The following is an 18,392-nucleotide window of genomic DNA, read 5'->3' on the forward strand; positions in this document are numbered from 1 at the left end:
TATTGGAGAAGTTGTCACTGGGGTGAGCTCTGTGGTTTTAAGGGCCCATACCAGACCCAATGTCTCTCTCTCAGCCTATGGATCAGTATATGGTTCTAATCTACTCTAGCACCAAGCCTACTTGATACCATCCATCTTGCTATGATCATAATATACTAAGTCCCTGAAACTGTAAAACTGCAAGCAAGTACTCAATTAAATGATTTTCTTTAGAAAAGGATTTGTTTATTTATTTATTTATTTATTTATTTATTTATTTGGTCATGGTGTCTCTTCACTGCGATAAAAACGGAACTGAGACAGAAATTGGTACCAGGGACTGAGGTATTGTAATAGGCTGTGGGTTGGAGGATTATGGAAGACTTTGGGACTTTGGACTTGAAAGTAGTTGGAAGGTTTGAGTAGAGCATAATAGATCATTCTCATAGGGTAATGGAACACAGTACTGTGGGTGATTTGAACTGTGAAGGCCCAGCTCAAGAAATTTTAAGAGGAAAAAAAATTATTAGTTAGCAGCCTATCAACCATTCTTGAGATATTTTGGCAAAATAAACAAATAAATATTTTTTTCCCATTGTACTAAGCATATTCCTGAGACTAACTTAAATAGTTTTGGATTAATGGCTTCTAAAGAGAATTCAGGAAAGGCTAGGATCTACTCTGTTTTGTGGTTATTAGTAATCACTTTTATGCATATCTATAATGAAAAGGAGCAAGATGGACAAAAGAAATACAAATGGTACAGGATAAAAGGAACACCAAGAAGTGTAATGGAGATAAGTTTATGCACAAGAAAATAAAAAGCTTAAAGAAAAGCCTAACGCCACAATTAATAAATAGGTCCTCATGAAACTGGAAGGGTTTTGCAAGGCAAAGGACAATCTAAATAGGACAAAATAGCAGCCTGCAGAATGGAAAAAGAACTTTACTAACCTTACATCTGACAGAGGGCTACTATCCAAAATATATAAAGAACTCAAGATATTAAACACCAAAAAATCAAATAACCCAATTAAAAACATGGCATAGAGCTAACCAGAGAATTCTCAACAGAGGAATTTCTTTTTCTTTATATTTAATTTTATTTTTTCTTATCAGTTATATTTTATTAACTCTGTATCCCAGCCATGTCCCGCTCCCTCATTCTCTCCCAATTCCTCCCTCCCTCCCTCATCTCCACCATGCACCTTTCCAAGTCCACTGATAGGGGGGGACCTCCTCCCCATTCATCCAATCCTGTTTTATCAGGTATCTTCAGGACTGGCTGTGAAGCCCTCCTCTGTGGCCTAACAGGACTGCTCCTCCCTTGGGGGGTAGGGAGGTCAACAAGCCAGTCATTGAGTTCCTGTTAGAAATAGTCCTTGTTTCCCTCACTATGGGAAACCAATTGGTTACTGAGCTACCACAGGCTACATCTGAGCAGAGGAGTCTACTGAAGGCATCTGAAAGACTCTAACTAGCAGTGTTTTCAAAGCAGATACAAAGACTCATGACCAAACCTTCGGCAGAGTACAGGGAATCATATGAAAGAAGGGGAGTTAGTATGATGGGGAAAGGATAGGAGCTCCACAAGGATCAAATATATCTGGGCACAGGGTCTTTTCAGGGGAATTTCTAATGGTCAAGAAGCACTTAAATGTTCAATGTTCTTAGTCATCAGTGTTAAAGGCCCTACCTGCTGCAGGGCATGGCTGCCATACCCTACCCTCCACCTCCAAACACAGAGGCCCTTACTACATAACCAGACATCTTGTTTTTTTTTAGCCCCCTTTCCACCCTTTTTCAGACTTTACTCCCTTCCTGTCCTCTGTCTTACCTCCCTCCAGTGCATTCCTTCTCCCTCCCTCACTGCTCCCAATAAACCTGCATTTATATAAAATAGCTTCATCTTGCCCTTACCCTTTGCTCATATTTTGTTTGATTAAATCATCAATCAATCAGGGAAATGCAAATCAAAACATCTTAGACCCATCAGAATGGCTAGGATCAAAAACTCAAGTGACAGCACATGCTGAGGAGGATGTGGAGAAAGGGGAACACTCCCTCATTGCTGGTGAGAGTGCAAACCTGTACAACCACTTTCTCAGAAAATTGGGAATAATTCTACCTGAAGACCCCGCTCTACCACTCCTGGACATAAACCCAAAAGATGTTCCACCATACCATAAGGATACTTGCTCAACTATGATTATAGAAACTTTATTTATAATAACCAGAAACTGGAAACAACCAGTGTATCCTTCAACTGAAGAATGGAGAAAGAAAATGTGGTACATTTACAAATGGAATACTACTCAGCTGTTAAAAACAAAGACATTATGCAATTTGCAGACAAATGGATGGAACTAGAAAAGATCATCCTGAGTGAGGTAACCCAGACCCAGAAAGACTCACATGGCATGTTCTCACTTGTAAGCAGATGTTAGCTATATATTATGGAATAAGCATGTGACAATTCACAGACACAAAGAAGCTAAGTAACAAGGAGGGCCCAAGGCAGGATGCTTGAATCTCACTCAGAAAGGAAAATAAAATAGACATCTGAATTAGCAGGAGGGAGGGCTTTGGGTAGGAGATGGGGTGGGAGGGGAGCAGCAATAGAGAACAGACGTGGGGAGAGCCGGATGGTGTGGTGGGGGAGGACAGGGAGAAAGAACAATAATCAGTGCTTTCTTTCTTTGCTTTGGAATGATCATGTGTGTTCTGTGCCATTATTTGTTGGAAGTATATGATCTGCTTTTGGATTTTTATTTTACAGAAGGTTTCAGTTAAGATACTGCCTTGAGTCTCAGGAGAGACTTGTACTTTGGACTTTTTTTTTAATTTTATTTTTTTCTTATCAGTTACATTTTATTAACTCTGTATCCTAGCCGTGTCCTGCTCCCTCATTCCTTCCCAGTCCCTCCCTCCCTCCCTCATCTCTACCGTGCCCCTTTCCAAGTCCACTGATGGTGGGGGGACCTCCTCCTCTTTCATCTGATCCTGTTTTATCAGGTATCTTCAGGACTGTGGAGATTGAAAGATTAAGGATTTTTGAAGTTGGACTGAATGAATTTTCATGAAAATGTGGCTAAAAGCCTATGAGGGCTAGAGAGTAGAATGTGGTGGTTAAAATAAAAATGGCCTCCATGGTATCATATATTTGAATGTTTAGGTATGATTCTTTTTAGAGGAATAGTATATTTTATTGAGGAATTCATATGTTTATATATTTACCTGATTATGTATATTTATATATCATAATAAACAAAGGCACATATTAGATCTCCATAATAGAAAAGAAACATATAAAATATATTTTTATATGGATTTTTTTTTACATTGGTTAAAGCCTATTTTTTTATTTTATTAATTACAGTTTATTCACTTTGTATTCCCCTTGTATCTCCCTCCCTCCTCCCCTCCCAATCCCACCCTCCTTCCCTCTTGCCCCTCCATGCCCCTCCCTCAGTCCACTGATAAGGGAGGTTCTCCTCCCCTTCCCTCTGATCCTAGTCTATCAGGTCTCATCTGTCTTCCTCTGTGGTCTGGTCAGGCTGCTTCCCCCTCATGGGAAGGTGATCAAAGAGCCAGCCACTGAGTTCATGTCAGAGACAGTCCCTGTCACTTGGACACTGAACTGCCATGGGCTACATCTGTGCAGGGGTTCTAGGTTATCTCCATCAATGGTCCTTGGTTGTAGTATCAGTCTCAGAAAAGACTCCTGTGTCCAGATTTTTTGGTTCTGTTTCTTTCTTTGTGGAGCTCCTGTCTTCTTCAGGTCCTACTATCTCTCACTTCTTTCATAAGATTCCCTGCGCTCTGTCCAAAATTTGGCCATGAGTCTCAGCATCTGCCTTGATACCCTGCAGGGAAGAGTCCTTCAGAGCCCTCTGTGGTAGGCTCCTGTCCTGTTCCCTGTTTTCTCCCTCCTCTGATGTCCTTCCTCTTTGCCTTTCTGAGTGAGAATTGAGCATCTTAGCCAGAGTCCTCCTTCTTGATCAGCTTCCTTAGCTGTACAGATTCTAATATGCTTATCCTATATTATATGCCTAATATTAGGCATATTTGATTTGAAGGGATGAGAAAATGTGGCCTTTTGGAGAAAATGTGTCACTTTTGGGTTTTAAAAGCCCACACCAGGCTCAGTGTCTGTCAGCTTTAAGCTACTTCTTCAGCACCATGCCTGCCTACAGCCATGCTCTCTGACAGCATGCTTCCTGCCATGATGACAAGGCACTAAACCCCTGAACTTTGTAAGCAAACTCTCAAGTGATCTCCTTTATGAGTTGGCTTGGTCATGGTATTTCTTCACATCAATAAAACAGGGACTAAGACCTGGGTTTTACTGTACTACGTGTTTCATTTTGGAAAGAATATATTCTACTTGATGTTTGAATCTTACTTGGCCTCTAGCTTCATCTAATATAATATTTGTATTGGGACGCTGCCTTTCATTTACTCAGTAATGAATAATTGGTGCTATGGACTTATTTTCTAGATCAATCAATTTTGAAAGTCTAATCATAAAAGAAAGTTGCTGCAAATCTATACATTCATGCTAATGAGAGTAGGATATCCACTTGTGTCGATTGTAAGATAACTTAAATATTATATACAATTTCAACATCAGGAAAAAATGCTTCAAACTTAACTCTTAACCTAAAATATTAGCGAAGTCCGTGGCATATTCTACTTGTAAAAGTGTCCTCTGGTTCTGATCCATGTAGGAATTCATCATGCATGACATAATTCCACATCATGACAGCAAAGTATTAACATGTACTGGAATTTCCTATTAAATGAAACTCAACATTGTGTCCCCAGAATTCCAAGGTGGGAAAACCAGTCATATTTCCATCGTAAGTCATGCTTTCCTATACTTGGCATGATGGGAATGCTTCTACTCCAACTTAAGGACAACTATGAACTTTTGTTTAATATACCAAATCACTGCTATAATATCACCTCTGATCAAATAGTAGACCTGGTTATTATGCTGTAGCAAAAGGAGAAGATTCCCCACCTCTGAAATGTTAGCTAAGTGAAAGTATGCAAGAGTGTAAGTGGTATTTCCATTTTGAATCATATGGAGTCACACCCTTACCACAGTTCTTTTTATTTCTCTTGAATAACTTAGTTAACTAGTTATTGCTATAAATCTGACTGCAGCTGTTTCAATTAAATTATGCAGGATTTAGTTACTTATTCTTTGCTAGTATTCAAGCTGCTTCTAATCCCTTTTATGGAGTATTTGAGAAATACATTAAATGAGAAAATAGATTCCATTAGGTAAAATAACCTTCTACCCTTTGACCAGTTACTCTTATCCAAATTACATTTTCATGCTCTCTTCCTCTCTCTGCTATTTTGAAGTTGACTTTTCTAACTACTATAGCCTTAGGATATTCTATATTTTACCCAAATCTTTCTGATTTTTTTTTCCATTTTTGACTTAACATTCTTCTAGTTTCTCACCCTCTTTCAGCTCTTTTTTGGTATCCTCTGTTAAAAATCTACCATCCTTTTTTTTGCATGTGTGTTTGATGTGTTGGAGAAGCATATACTATGTGAGTGCACATGTCGAGGCCCAAGGTTGGAACGGATTGTTTTCCACGATTTCTCTCCACCTTGTATATAAAGGTAGTATCTCTTACTTGAACCCAGAGCTAACAATTCAGCTGTTTTGACTGACCAACTTGCTCTAGTAATCCTGTCGCCTTTCGTGTGCTGGGATTACAGGTGGGCCAACACATCAGCACGGTATTTGTGTGGGTGGTGGGGAATCAGGTTTTGGTCCTCACCTTTTTGCAGCAAGTGCTTTATGCAGTGAGTCATGTCACCTTTTGTTTGCCGAGGATGTTGCTCACTGGAAGAGCACTTGCTGAACATGTATAAGGCCTTGTGTTACATCCATGGCACAGTAAAAATAATGATGATAGTAATCTATTGGTAGGTAAGAATCACTTCACTGTTATCTGCAGTTTCATTGTCTTTGCTTGGAGTATTATTGATAAACTGTGTTAAAAATATCAAAGACAAATTAAAATATGATTTATGAATATTAAATTGACTGTTGTTCTGAGATAGCTTATGCCATTCTAGTCTGTCCTTCCACAGCCATAAATTCTTTCTTGCTCCAGCATATTCACACCATGTATATTACAGCACAAGAGTAATTTCGGATCAGTCTCTCTGGTCAGATTGATTGCATGTCATGTTTTGTTTAGAGTTGCCCTTATCTAACTTATAAAGGTCTCAATGTGCAAACTTTTTATTGCAAAATACTGTTATTATTATTATTGTAATTCATTTGCTATTTTTATTTTGTTGTTAACCTCTTACTACTCCTGATTTGTAAGTTACCCTTAGCCATACCTACATTCTGTGAAGAAGGAAGATGATTGTCATTGGCATGTGTTCTATCTTAAGTAACATATTGTGTATATAAGTTTCAAAATGACTAAAGCATTACTAAAGTAGACATAGAAATAAATGCTAAATGATAGGGTAAATATGAACAAACATGGTATAAATAAATAATAGCAGTAACTATACTGAAGGAAGAATCAAAACAATATTGGATATTATGAGGATAATGTAGCATTCAATTAAGAAGGAGCAGTTAACGTATCTTAGCTTTATTATTATCAGCAGAGAGTAAATATCTTTATTATTTCAGATTTCTGAAAGTATCTGCTGCACTGGAGTAACCATTAAAAGAGAAGAAGTAGAGTCCATAGCTAAAATTCCATTGTAAGAGTCATACTGTTGCATTCAAGATGAAATAATAGTAATCAGGTTGTTGCTCTTATTGAGACAGCAGCACACACCACCAGACAAATGCATGAAATAATTTCAAAACCATGCAAGGAAATGAGAGCTATGCAGACGGAGATGAACCTCATCAAATCTTAGTCTGTTGTCCTAGGAGAAATTAGAACACAGAAAAGACAAGTACAAATACTTCTCTCTGAATGGAAGAGATGCTTCTGTTAGCCTTGGAGTCCAGAGAACCCAAAGTTGTTCATGAAACAGAGTAATGAAATGAAGAGAGCTACCAAAAGAGAGAACTCCTGAAGTGTGTAGTAGATTCCCTTGAACAATACAAAAGGCCTGTGAGCAATGAAATGAACCTCTTGAGAGGAGAAGAAAGAAGAGGAGTGCTCTCAAGAGCCAGGATGCGTGAATGTTTGTACCACCCAGACACAACACAGGATAAAGTACTCAGGTGGACTCTGCTTCAGTACAAGGGGACAGTTGGATTCAGGTCCAGCACTGTTTTTTGCTATCCAGTTAAAACAGTTTTATTGCATCCTAGATTAAAGAGCAAGGATATATATAGACTTAAAAATACTAGCTGTATTTTTAGAAACACACACACACACGTACACATGCTGTCATGCAGCTAACTGAGAATTCATAGGCTTGCAAAGAAAAGGGAAATAGGATCATGATTTCTAGCAAAGTTTCTAACTAAAACTAATGTATAACTGAGACAGATGCCATCACCACTCAGACACTAAGGCAGTTTCAAAAGTTGTGGTTCTTCTGAGCCAGGATGTAAGGAAAAAATATTGAATCTGTAAGTTTATCTATCCTGATATACACTAAAGAGTCTCATTAAACTTCTAGAACTGAGTACAACTTACAGTAAAGATGTACAAGATGGAAACAAGAGAAGATAATGCAATACGAAAGGAAATAGTAGAATCAGAAAACAAATTAAACTCATTGAGAGAAAATAATTTAAAATAGAACATCAGTGAACTATGGGATAATTTCAAGCATCTTAAATCAATAAAACTGTAGTCCCTAAAGGAGACAGAGAAAAAGACAAACAGGAAAAGAAGATTATGCAGAACAAAATAGATAATGGTAAAAGAAGCATCAGTTCCATAGTGTATATACCCAGAGACACAAGTCACCCAACAGAACCCAAGGAAAAGGTTTAAAAACCAGAGCAAATCAAATCAAATCAAAACAAAACAAACAAAGAAAAAAAACCATAAGATTGCACAGCAAAGTCAAATGGATCAAGAACAGGAGTAAAGATGTGACAAAAGGTAAGTACAAAACAGACAAGTATCACCCTGAATGGCAAAATCCAAGAAGCTTCCTTCCTCACTTTAGGAAGGAGACTGAGTTGGTGTCTTGTCATCACTTCTTTTAAAATGTGTTTAATTTTATTGTGCACATGCCAAAGCATATGTGTGTAGGTCAGGTAACAATTCTGAGAAATCAGTTTTGTCTAGCCTTCTTATGTGGGTTCCAAGGATCAAATTTGGGTAGTCAGATTTGTATATCTAAGTACTTCAACCATTTAGCCGTCTCTTTCATTCTAGTCATAACTTTTATTCAGCACTTACTTGAGTTACTGGCTGATGCAATACAGCAAGGACAAGAAAGGAATTGCTGTTTAAACTCTATTTTAATCTCTTGGATTGACTTTTTCATCTCATCTCTTTGTCTTCTTTGCATCCTTTGGCATTAGTTATATACACTTTTGATGTTTTGTCTGGAAGTCCTTCCAGGTTGTTTTTTTTAGAGACCATTGTTATAAGAAGAGGGATTATGGAGAGGGAGAACTATCACTAAAGACATTTCTAAAATGTCTAAAGACCTACTACTATAAAAATTTCATAAAACATACAAACACATATATTAAAAAACTGAAATGGAGTTGCCACATAATGGGATGAAAATGGTTCTACTAGACATTATAAGCTAACAAAGATAAAGCACAGTGTCATGAATGGGTTACCTCTTTTGAGGCTGTTGGCTAGTGAAGTACCATATACTCACAAACATTACAGGCTGTTGTTAATGCTTTTGGTTGCCTCTAGAACTAAAGACACACATGCTATATACTCGCGTATATGTGTATATTAGACATATAATATAGGAAAAACATATTAAAATCTATACACCTAAACAGGTTAAACAAGGACGACCCTGGGTAATCAATCCTCACTCAAAAAGGCAAATGGGATGGACATCAGAAGAGGGAGAAAACGGGGAGCAGGACAGGAGCCTATCACAGAGGGCCTCTGAAAGACTCTACCCAGCAGGATATCAAAACATATGCTGGGATTCATAGCCAAACTTTGGGCAGAGTGCAGGGAATCTTATGAAAGAAGGGGGAGATAGAAAAACCTGGAGGGAACAGGAACTCCACAAAGAAAGAAACAGAACCAAAAAATCTGGACACAGGGTCTTTTCTGATACTGATACTCCAACCAAGGACCATTGATGGAGATACCTTAGGACCGCTGCACAGATGTAGCCCATGGCAGCTCAGTATCCAAGTGGGTTCCCTAGTAAAGAGAACAGGGACTGTCTCTGACATGAACTCAGTGGCTGGCTCTTTAATCACCTCCCCTGAGGGGGAAGCAATCTTACCAGGCCACAGAGGAAGACAGTGTAAGCAGCCCTGTAGAGATGGAAATGGAGAAGAACTTCCACTATCAGTGAACCAGGGTGAGGGATGTGGGAGGAAATGAGGGAGAAGGGGTGGATATGGGAGGGGAAGAGGGAGGGGTCTACAGCTGGGATACGAAGTGAATAAACTGTAATTAATATAAAAAATTAAAATTAAAATTAAAAAATTAAATAAAACATAATCTGCTGCTGAAGACACCACATACTTAAGTCATTGAACATGGAGAAATGAAGGTCCTACTGATATCTGAGGAAAGAATACCTGTTGAGGATTGGTCTAATGTTTATATTTTCATGCTAATTACTGTCTCTGGTTACTGCCTATCTAGCTCAGTCAGTAGAGCATGAGATTCTTAATCTCAGAGTCGTGGGTTCATGCCCCACATTGGGTGCCATAATAGTTAACCTGCTATCAAATTGATAAGACACAGATTCCTGTTAAATAATACCACCACAATAATAGGGCTAATAATAAACAATATATAGCCCACCACCAATTTTATCGCCAACAACAAAGACTTTCCATCTTATGACCTCTTTGTTAGTTTCTTTCTTTAATGTCTTAAAGGTTATTATACAAGTCATTAATTTGGTTAGTGTTTTCTCAAGATTATCTGTTGTAAAAGGTACTGTTTTCCTGATCTTTTTCACATTTACCTTTGCCATTCTCAATTAGGCAGGCTACAGAATTTTATCTGATAATTTTACATCCTCCTACTTTGTTAAAATTATTATTAGTTGTTTAAATTTTTTCATAGTGGAATCTTTGTTGTATGAATCATAACATCCAGAAATAAAGATACTTCGACCCTTTTCCTTTTAAAATCTACTTCAAGCATCATAGCTAAGACTTCAAGTACAATAGAAAAAAATCTATGGAGAGGATGGATATCTTTGTCTTCTTCCTGATTTTCATGAAAAAGCTTGGAATTTCCCTTCGGTGGGTTGATGTTGGTTAAGGACTAGTCATAACTCATCTTTATTATTGAAAGATGAATATGTATCTTCATTTTATGAACTATATCTTTAGTCTCTAGGACTTTTTCCAGGATGGCTTGTCAGATTTTGACAAAGATCTTTTCTCTGTCAAATAAGATGATCATGTGATAACTTTTTTTTTGTTTGTTTGTTTGTTTTTTTGTCTTTTAGTTTGCTTACATGATGGATTACATTTATTGATTTATATATGCTGAACAGTCCCTGCATCCCAGGGATGAAGCCAGCCTGGTCATATGAATAATCTTTTTGAGGTGTTCTTGTGTTTGGTGTGCAAATATTTGTTGAGATTTTTTTTTTTTTTTTGCATCTCCATTCATAAAGGATGTTGGTCTATAATTTTTTTTTTTTTTTGCAAAGAAGTCTGTATCAGGGTAATATTGAATTTGCAAGGAAAAACATGAAACCTTCCTTCAGTTTCTATTTTGCCTAATAATTTGAGATATATTGGTACTTGTTATTCTTTAAAGGCCTGATAGAATTCTGCACTGAATCTATTTGACTCTGGGCTATGTTGAGTTGGGACATTTTTACTACTACTTCAATTTCAGTGGATATCACAGGTCTGTTTATGTTGCTTATCTGAAGTTGATTTAAATTTGATAGGTAGTATATATCAAGAAATTCATCCATTTCATTTAACTTTTCCAGTCTGGTGGAATGCAGATTTTTAATTGAAATTTTTTTCATGTAATATATTCTGATCGGTTTCCTCTCCACAAGTCCTCCCAGATTCTTCTCACCTGATTATCTACCCAACTCTGTGCCCTTTCTTTCTCCCTCTCCTTAGAAAGCAAACAAAACCATACAAACCACCATTTTTAAGAAAACACACACACACACACAAAAGAAACACACACACACCACATCACATAAATAAAACTCATAAAAACACAAAATCAGAAACCATACAATACAATCAAAAGACCAGTAAGACCAAAAAAGGTGTCAAAACAAAGAAATATGAGAAAAAACATATACAGAAATGCCACTGAATTTCTTTTGCATTGGTTATCTACTGCTTAGCATGGGGTCGTACTATTAAGTGTTAATATGTACTCAATGAGACTCTATTGGAGAAAAGTAGTTTGTTTTATTTTCTTTGCAAGTGGGTATCAATTGCCAGTGTTTCTTGATTAGGGGTGAGCACTCATGTTCATTTTGCCCCTTCCCCATCTGGCTTGAATCTGAGCACACCCTGTGAAAGCTGCTACAATTCTATGAGTTCATATGTGCATCAGCCATTTTATGTCTGGAATTCACTGCTTCTTTCAGCGGCATCCATCCCTGGAAATCCATATTTTTTTTTTTTTTTTTTTTTTTTTTTAAATTATATTTTTTTTTTTTTTTAATTTTTTCTTTTTAGTTACATTTTCTTAACTCCGTGTCCCAGCTGTATCCCGCTCCCTCATTCCCTCCCCAACCCCACACTCCCTCCCTGGTCTCCTCCCTGCCCCTTTCCAAGTCCCCTGATAGGGGAGGACCTCCTCCCCTTTCATCTGTCCCTGTTTTATCAGGTATCTTCAGGGCTGGCTGCAAAGTCCTCCTCTGTGGCCTAACAGACTGCTCCTCCCCTGGGGGGAGGTGTCAAACAGCCTGCCCTTGAGATCCTGTTAGAAATAGTCCGTGTCCCCCTTACTTTGGAAAACTACTTGGTTACTGAGCTACCACAGGCCACATCCGAGCAGAAGTTCTAGGTTATATCCATAGATGGTCCTTGGTTGAGTTTCAGTCTCAGAAAAGACCCTGTGCCCAGATATATTTGGTCCTTGTAGAGCTCCTATCCTTTCCATATCATACTAACTTCCCTTCTTTCATATGATTCCCTGCACTCTGCCGAGGGTTTGGTTATGAGTCTTAGTGTCTGCTTTGAAACACTGCTAGGTAGAGTCTTTCAGATGCCTTTTGTGGTAGACTCCTGTCATAAGTTCAAGGCACATCCCATTTGTCTTTCTAAATGAGGATTAATCACCTTCGCCTGTGTCCACTTTCTTGATTATCTTCTTTAGGTGTGTAGATTTCATTATGTTTATCATGTCTTGTAGGTCTATATAAGCGAGTATATACCAAGTTTGTCTTTCTCCTTCTGGGATACTTCACTCAGAATGATCTTTTCTAGATCCCACCACTTGCCTGCAAATTTCATGATTTCCTCCTTTTTGATTGCTGAGTAGTATTCCATTGTGTAAAAATACCACAATTTCTGTATCCATTCCTCCGTTGATGGACATCTGGGTTGTTTCCAAGTTCTGGCTATTACAAATAAAGCTGCTACGAACATGGTTGAACAAATGTCCCTGTTGTGTACTTGAGCAAATTTTGGGTATATACCTAGGAGTGGTATAGCTGGGTCTTGAGGTAGCACTACTCCTAGTTGTCTGAGAAAGCGCCAGATTGACTTCCAGAGTGGTTGAACCAGTTTACATTCCCACCAGCAATGGAGGAGGGTTCCCTTTTCTCCACAACCTCTCCAGCATGTGCTATCACTTGAGTTTTTCATCTTGGCCATTCTGATGGGTGTAAGGTGAAATCTCAGGGTCGTTTTGATTTGCATTTCCCTAATGGCTAATGAGGTTGAGCATTTCTTTAAGTGTTTCTCTGCCATTCGATGTTCCTCTTTCGAGAATTCTCTGTTTAGCTCTGTTCCCCATTTTTTAAGTGGATTACTTGGTTTGTTGCTTTTCTGCTTCTTTAGTTCTTTATATATACTTGATATTAGCCCTCTGTCAGATAAAGGGTTGGTGAAGATTCTTTCCCAATCTGTAGGCTGTCTATTTGTTTTGATGACAGTGTCTTTTGCTTTACAGAAGCTTTTCAGTTTCATGAGGTCCCATTTATTGATTGTTGCTCTTAGAGCCTGTGCTGTTGGTGTTCTGTTCAGGAAGTTGTCTCCTGTGCCAATGAGTTCTAGGCTGTTTCCCACTTTTTTTTCCAGCTGATGTAGAGTATCTGGTTTTATGTTGAGGTCCTTGATCCACTTGGACTTTAGTTTTGTGCAGGGTGATAAATATGGGTCTATTTTCATTTTTCTGCATGTAGACATCCAGTTGGTCCAGCACCATTTGTTGAAGATGCTGTCTTTTTTCCATTGAATGGATTTGGCTTCTTTGTCAAATATTGAGTATTCATAGGTGTGTGGGTTTATTTCTGGGTCTTCTATGCGATTCCATTGATCCTCCTTTCTGTTTCTATGCCAATACCATGCAGTTTTTATTACTGTTGCCCTGTAGTACAGCTTGAGATCGGGAATGGAGATACCTCCAGATGATCTGTTGTTGTACAGAATTGTTTTGGAGATTCTGGGTTTTTTGTTTCTCCATATGAAGCTGAGAATCTTTTTTTCAAGGTCTGTAAAGAATTGAGTTGGTATTTTGATGGGAATTGCATTGAATCTGTAAATTGCTTTTGGCAGGATGGCCATTTTCACAATGTTAATCCTACCAATCCATGAGCACGGGAGATCTTTCCATCTTCTGAGATCTTCTTCAATTTCTTTCTTCAAAGACTTGAAGTTTTTCTCAAACAGGTCTTTCACTTGCTTGGTTAGAGTCACACCAAGGTACTTTATGTTATTAGTGGCTATTGTGAAGGGTGTTGTTTCCCTAATTTCTTTCTCGGCCTTTTTGTCTTTGGTATACAAGAGGGCTTCTGATTTTTTTGAGTTGATTTTGTATCCTGCCACTTTGCTGAAGGTGTTTATCAGCTGAAGAAGTTCTCTGGTTGAATCTTTGGGTTCGCTCATGTATACTATCATATCATCTGCAAATAGTGACACTTTGACCTCTTCCTTTCCGATTTGTATCCCCTTGATCTCCTTTAGTTGTCTTATTGCTCTGGCTAGGACTTCAAGTACAATGTTAAAGAGATATGGAGAGAGTGGGCAGCCTTGTCTTGTCCCTGATTTCAGTGGGATTGCTTTAAGTTTCTCTCCATTGAGTTTGATGTTGGCTATAGGCTTGCTGTATATTGCCTTTACTATCTTTAGGTATGTGCCTTGTATCCCTGATCTCTCCAAGACTTTAAACATAAATGGGTGTTGGACTTTGTCAAATGCTTTTTCAGCATCTAAGGAGATGATCATGTGGTTTTTCTCCTTCATTTTGTTTATGTGGTGGATTACATTGATGGATTTCCGTATGTTGAACCACCCTTGCATTCCTGGGATGAAGCCTACTTGATCATGGTGGATGATATCTTTGATGTGTTCTTGGATTCGGTTTGCAAGTATTTTATTGAGTATTTTTGCATCAATGTTCATAAGAGAGATAGGTCTGAAGTTCTCTTTTTTGGTTGGATCTTTGTGTGGTTTAGGTATCAAAGTGACTGTGGCTTCATAGAATGAGTTTGGTAGTGTTCCTTCTGTTTCTATTTTATGGAATAGTTTGAGGAGAATTGGTGTTAGTACTTCTTTGAAGGTCTTGTAGAATTCTGCGCTGAAGCCATCTGGCCCAGGGCTTTTTTTGGAGGGGAGACTGTTAATGACTGCTTCAATTTCCTTGGGAGATATAGGACTATTCAGTCTTTCTACCTGATCTTGACTTAATTTTGGTAGATGGAATCTGTCAAGAAAGTTATCCATTTCATTTAGATTTTCAAATTTTGTGCCATATAGGCTTTTGTAGTATGACCTAATAATCGTTTGGATTTCCTCAGTGTCTGTAGTTATGTCCCCATTTTCCTGTCTGATTTTGCTGATTTGTATGGTTTCTCTCTGCTTTTTAGTTAGTTTGGCTAAGGGTTTGTCTATCTTGTTGATTTTCTCAAAGAACCAGCTTTTTGTTTCATTGATTCTTTGGATAATTTTATTTGTTTCTAATTGATTGATTTCTGCCCTTAGTTTGATTATTTCCAGCCGTCTGCTCCTCTTGGGTGTATCTGCTTCTTTTTTTTCTAGGTTTTTCAGTTGGGCCATTAAGTTGTTTGTATGTGATGTTACGGATTTCTTCTTGTAGGCACTTAGTGCTATAAATTTTCCTCTGAGCACTGCTTTCAATGTGTCCCATAAATTTGGGTATGTTGTGCCTTCATTTTCATTGAATTCTAGAAAGTCTTTAATTTCTTTCTTTATTTCTTCCTTGACCCAGCTGTCATTGAGTAGTAAGTTGTTCAGTTTCCATGTGCGTGTCGGCTTTTTGTTGTTTCTGTTGTTGTTGATGTCCAGCTTTAGTCCATGGTGGTCAGATAGTATACAAGGGATTATTTCAATCCTTTTGTATCTGTTGAGGCTTGCTTTGTGACCAACTATATGGTCTATTTTGGAGAAGGTTCCGTGTGGTGCTGAAAAGAAGGTGTACTCTTTTGAGTTTGGGTGAAAAGATCTGTAGACATCTATTAGGTCCATTTGATTTAGGGATTCTGTGAGTGCTTTTATTTCCCTATTTGGTGTCTGTCTGGTTGATCTGTCCCTTGATGAGAGTGGGGTGTTGAAGTCTCCCACTATTAAGGTATTAGGATCAATGTATGATTTAAGCTTTAATATTGTTTCATTTACGAATGTAGGTGCTCTTGTATTTGGGGCATAGATATTCAAAATTGTGATGTCCTCTTGTTGGATTTTTCCTTTGATGAGAATATAGTGGCCCTCCTTATCTTTTTTGATTAACTTGGGTTGAAAGTCTATTTTATTAGATATTAGGATGGCTACTCCAGCTTGTTTTCTGGAACCATTTGCTTGAAAAACATTTTTCCAGCCCTTTACTCTGAGGTAGTGTTTATCTTTGTTGCATAGGTGTGTTTCTTGGATGCAACAGAATGTTGGGTCCTGTTTCCGTAACCATTCTGTTAGCCTGTGTCTTTTTATTGGTGAGTTGAGTCCATTAATATTGATAGATAATATTGACCAATGCATGTTAGTTCCTTTTGTAATGGAGTCGATGATCTTACCTTGTTTCATTGCTTGTTTTCTTTTCATTTTTGTTGGGATGTTATCTGTATGCCCTGTTTTCTTGGGTGACTTCGTTTTCGTTGGATTGGAGTTTTCCTTCTAGTATCTTCTGTAGGGTTGGTTTGCTGTATAGATATTGCGTAAATTTAGTTTTGTCATGGAATATTTTGTTTTCTCCATCTATGTTGATTGAAAGCTTTGCAGGGTATAGTAGTCTCGGTTGACATTTGTGATCTCTTAGAGTCTCCATGATGCTTGCCCAGGCCCTTCTGGCTTTCATAGTTTCTGATGAGAAGTCTGGTGTGATTCTGATAGGTCTACCTTCATATGTTACTTGGCCTTTTTCCCTTGCTGCTTTTAATATCTTTTCTTTGTTCTGTAGATTTAGTGTTTTGACTATGATGTGACGTGATGTGTTTCTTTTCTGGTCTAGTCTATTTGGTGTTCTGTAGGCCTCTTGTATATTTATGGACATCTCTTTCTTTAAGTTGGGAAAATTTTCTTCTATGATTTTTTTGAAAATATTTTCTGGACCTTGGAGCCTGGAGTCTTCTTTTTCATCAATTCCTATTATTCTTAGATTTTGTCTTTTCATAGCATCCTTGATTTCTTGGATATTTTGTGATTGGAATTTTTCTGATTTTACTTTTTCTTTGAGAGAAGTATCAATTTCTGCAAGTGTGTCTTCAGCTCCAGAGATTCTCTCTTCCATCTCTTGTATTCTGTTGGTGATGCTTACTTTTGTGGTTCCTGATCTTTTCTCCAAGTTCTCCAGCTCAAGAGTTTTCTCATTTTGTGTTTGCTTTATTGATTCTAATTCTGTTTTCATGCCTTGCACCATTTCTTTTATGTGTTTGAATTTGGATTCCTGTCTCTCTACGATGGACTCTATTTCTTTGTTCATTTCCTTTTTGTATGCCACTAATTTTTTCTCTACTTGTGCCTCTATTTGTTTGGCTATGTTTGCCTGTGTTTCTTTAAGGGTTTTGTCTATTTCTTCTTTCTTTACCTCCAATTGACTGGCCAACTCTTTGAAAGATTTGTTCATTTCCTCCTTATAAGCCTCAAATAATTGAGCAAGCATGGCTTTAAGGTCATTTTCCTGTGCTTCTGATGAATTGGAGTATCCATCGATTTTGGGGTTTGCTGGTGAAGTCATGATGTCCTGATTTATGTTGGAAGTGTTCTTTCGCCTACCCCTGGCCATTGGCTTGTCTGAGACCTTCCCTGTTTGTTTTTGGATTCTGCCGATCAGACTGGTACTGTCTCTCTCTCGAGTCTGGAGAATTCTTCAGGAAGTTGAGAGAGGTCCCGTGTCCTTAGCGTATGCTGAGGACTAGCTGTACCTGTGGGAGGAAAGTACGCAGGCGCAAACAGAGGCAAATGCAAGCGTGCGTGCGTGTGTGTGTATATGTGTGTGTGTGTGTAAGTGGGTGTGGGCGTGTGTCTCGAGGGACAGAGTGATGGCTAATGTTGAACCCTTGAGTGTGTGGGAGGGGCTCTGCAATGTATATGTCGCAGGCGCTAGTGATGATCGCAGCGCAATTTCTGGCATTAACTGCCTTAACTCCTCAATTAGACCCACAGAGCAGGAACTTCAATGTTCCAAGTGCCCCTCTGTTTCCCAAAGTGGGTATATGGGTGGGAGGGGGTTCGATGCCTGGCTTCTGTTTTAGCAGAACCCAGGATCAGTGGAGCTGCAGATTCTCAAGGGTGCACTCACTTACAGGCAGGACACTTGGCAGAGATCGGCGTATCTGGGCTCTCTGCTCTCTGGTTTGGCCCTGCTTCTTTGATGTGCTCCCCAGTTCCGTGCTGCTGTCACTGCCAGGTTATGAGGTCTTGCTGCAGCTGGAGATTTCAGGGTGGTCACGTCAGTGGGAATCGGGGTAATCAGCCTTTCTGTTCTCTGGTTTGGCCCTGGTTAGTCTTAAACTGGAGGGCTGATGTGCCCCGCCAGCTCAGTGCTGCTCCGCCGCCAGGTTAGAAAGTCCCGCTGTAACTGGAGACTGGGTTGCTAGTCCAGATGCTTTCTGGGAAGTCCTGGGGTCTCTTTACTGTGCTCTCCAAGCTTCGGAGGCCCAGCGCCTGG

This window comes from Psammomys obesus, unplaced genomic scaffold, assembly GCF_907164565.1.
Source record: "Psammomys obesus unplaced genomic scaffold, mPsaObe1.curated_primary_1811, whole genome shotgun sequence".
Taxonomy (NCBI): Eukaryota; Metazoa; Chordata; class Mammalia; order Rodentia; family Muridae; genus Psammomys; species Psammomys obesus.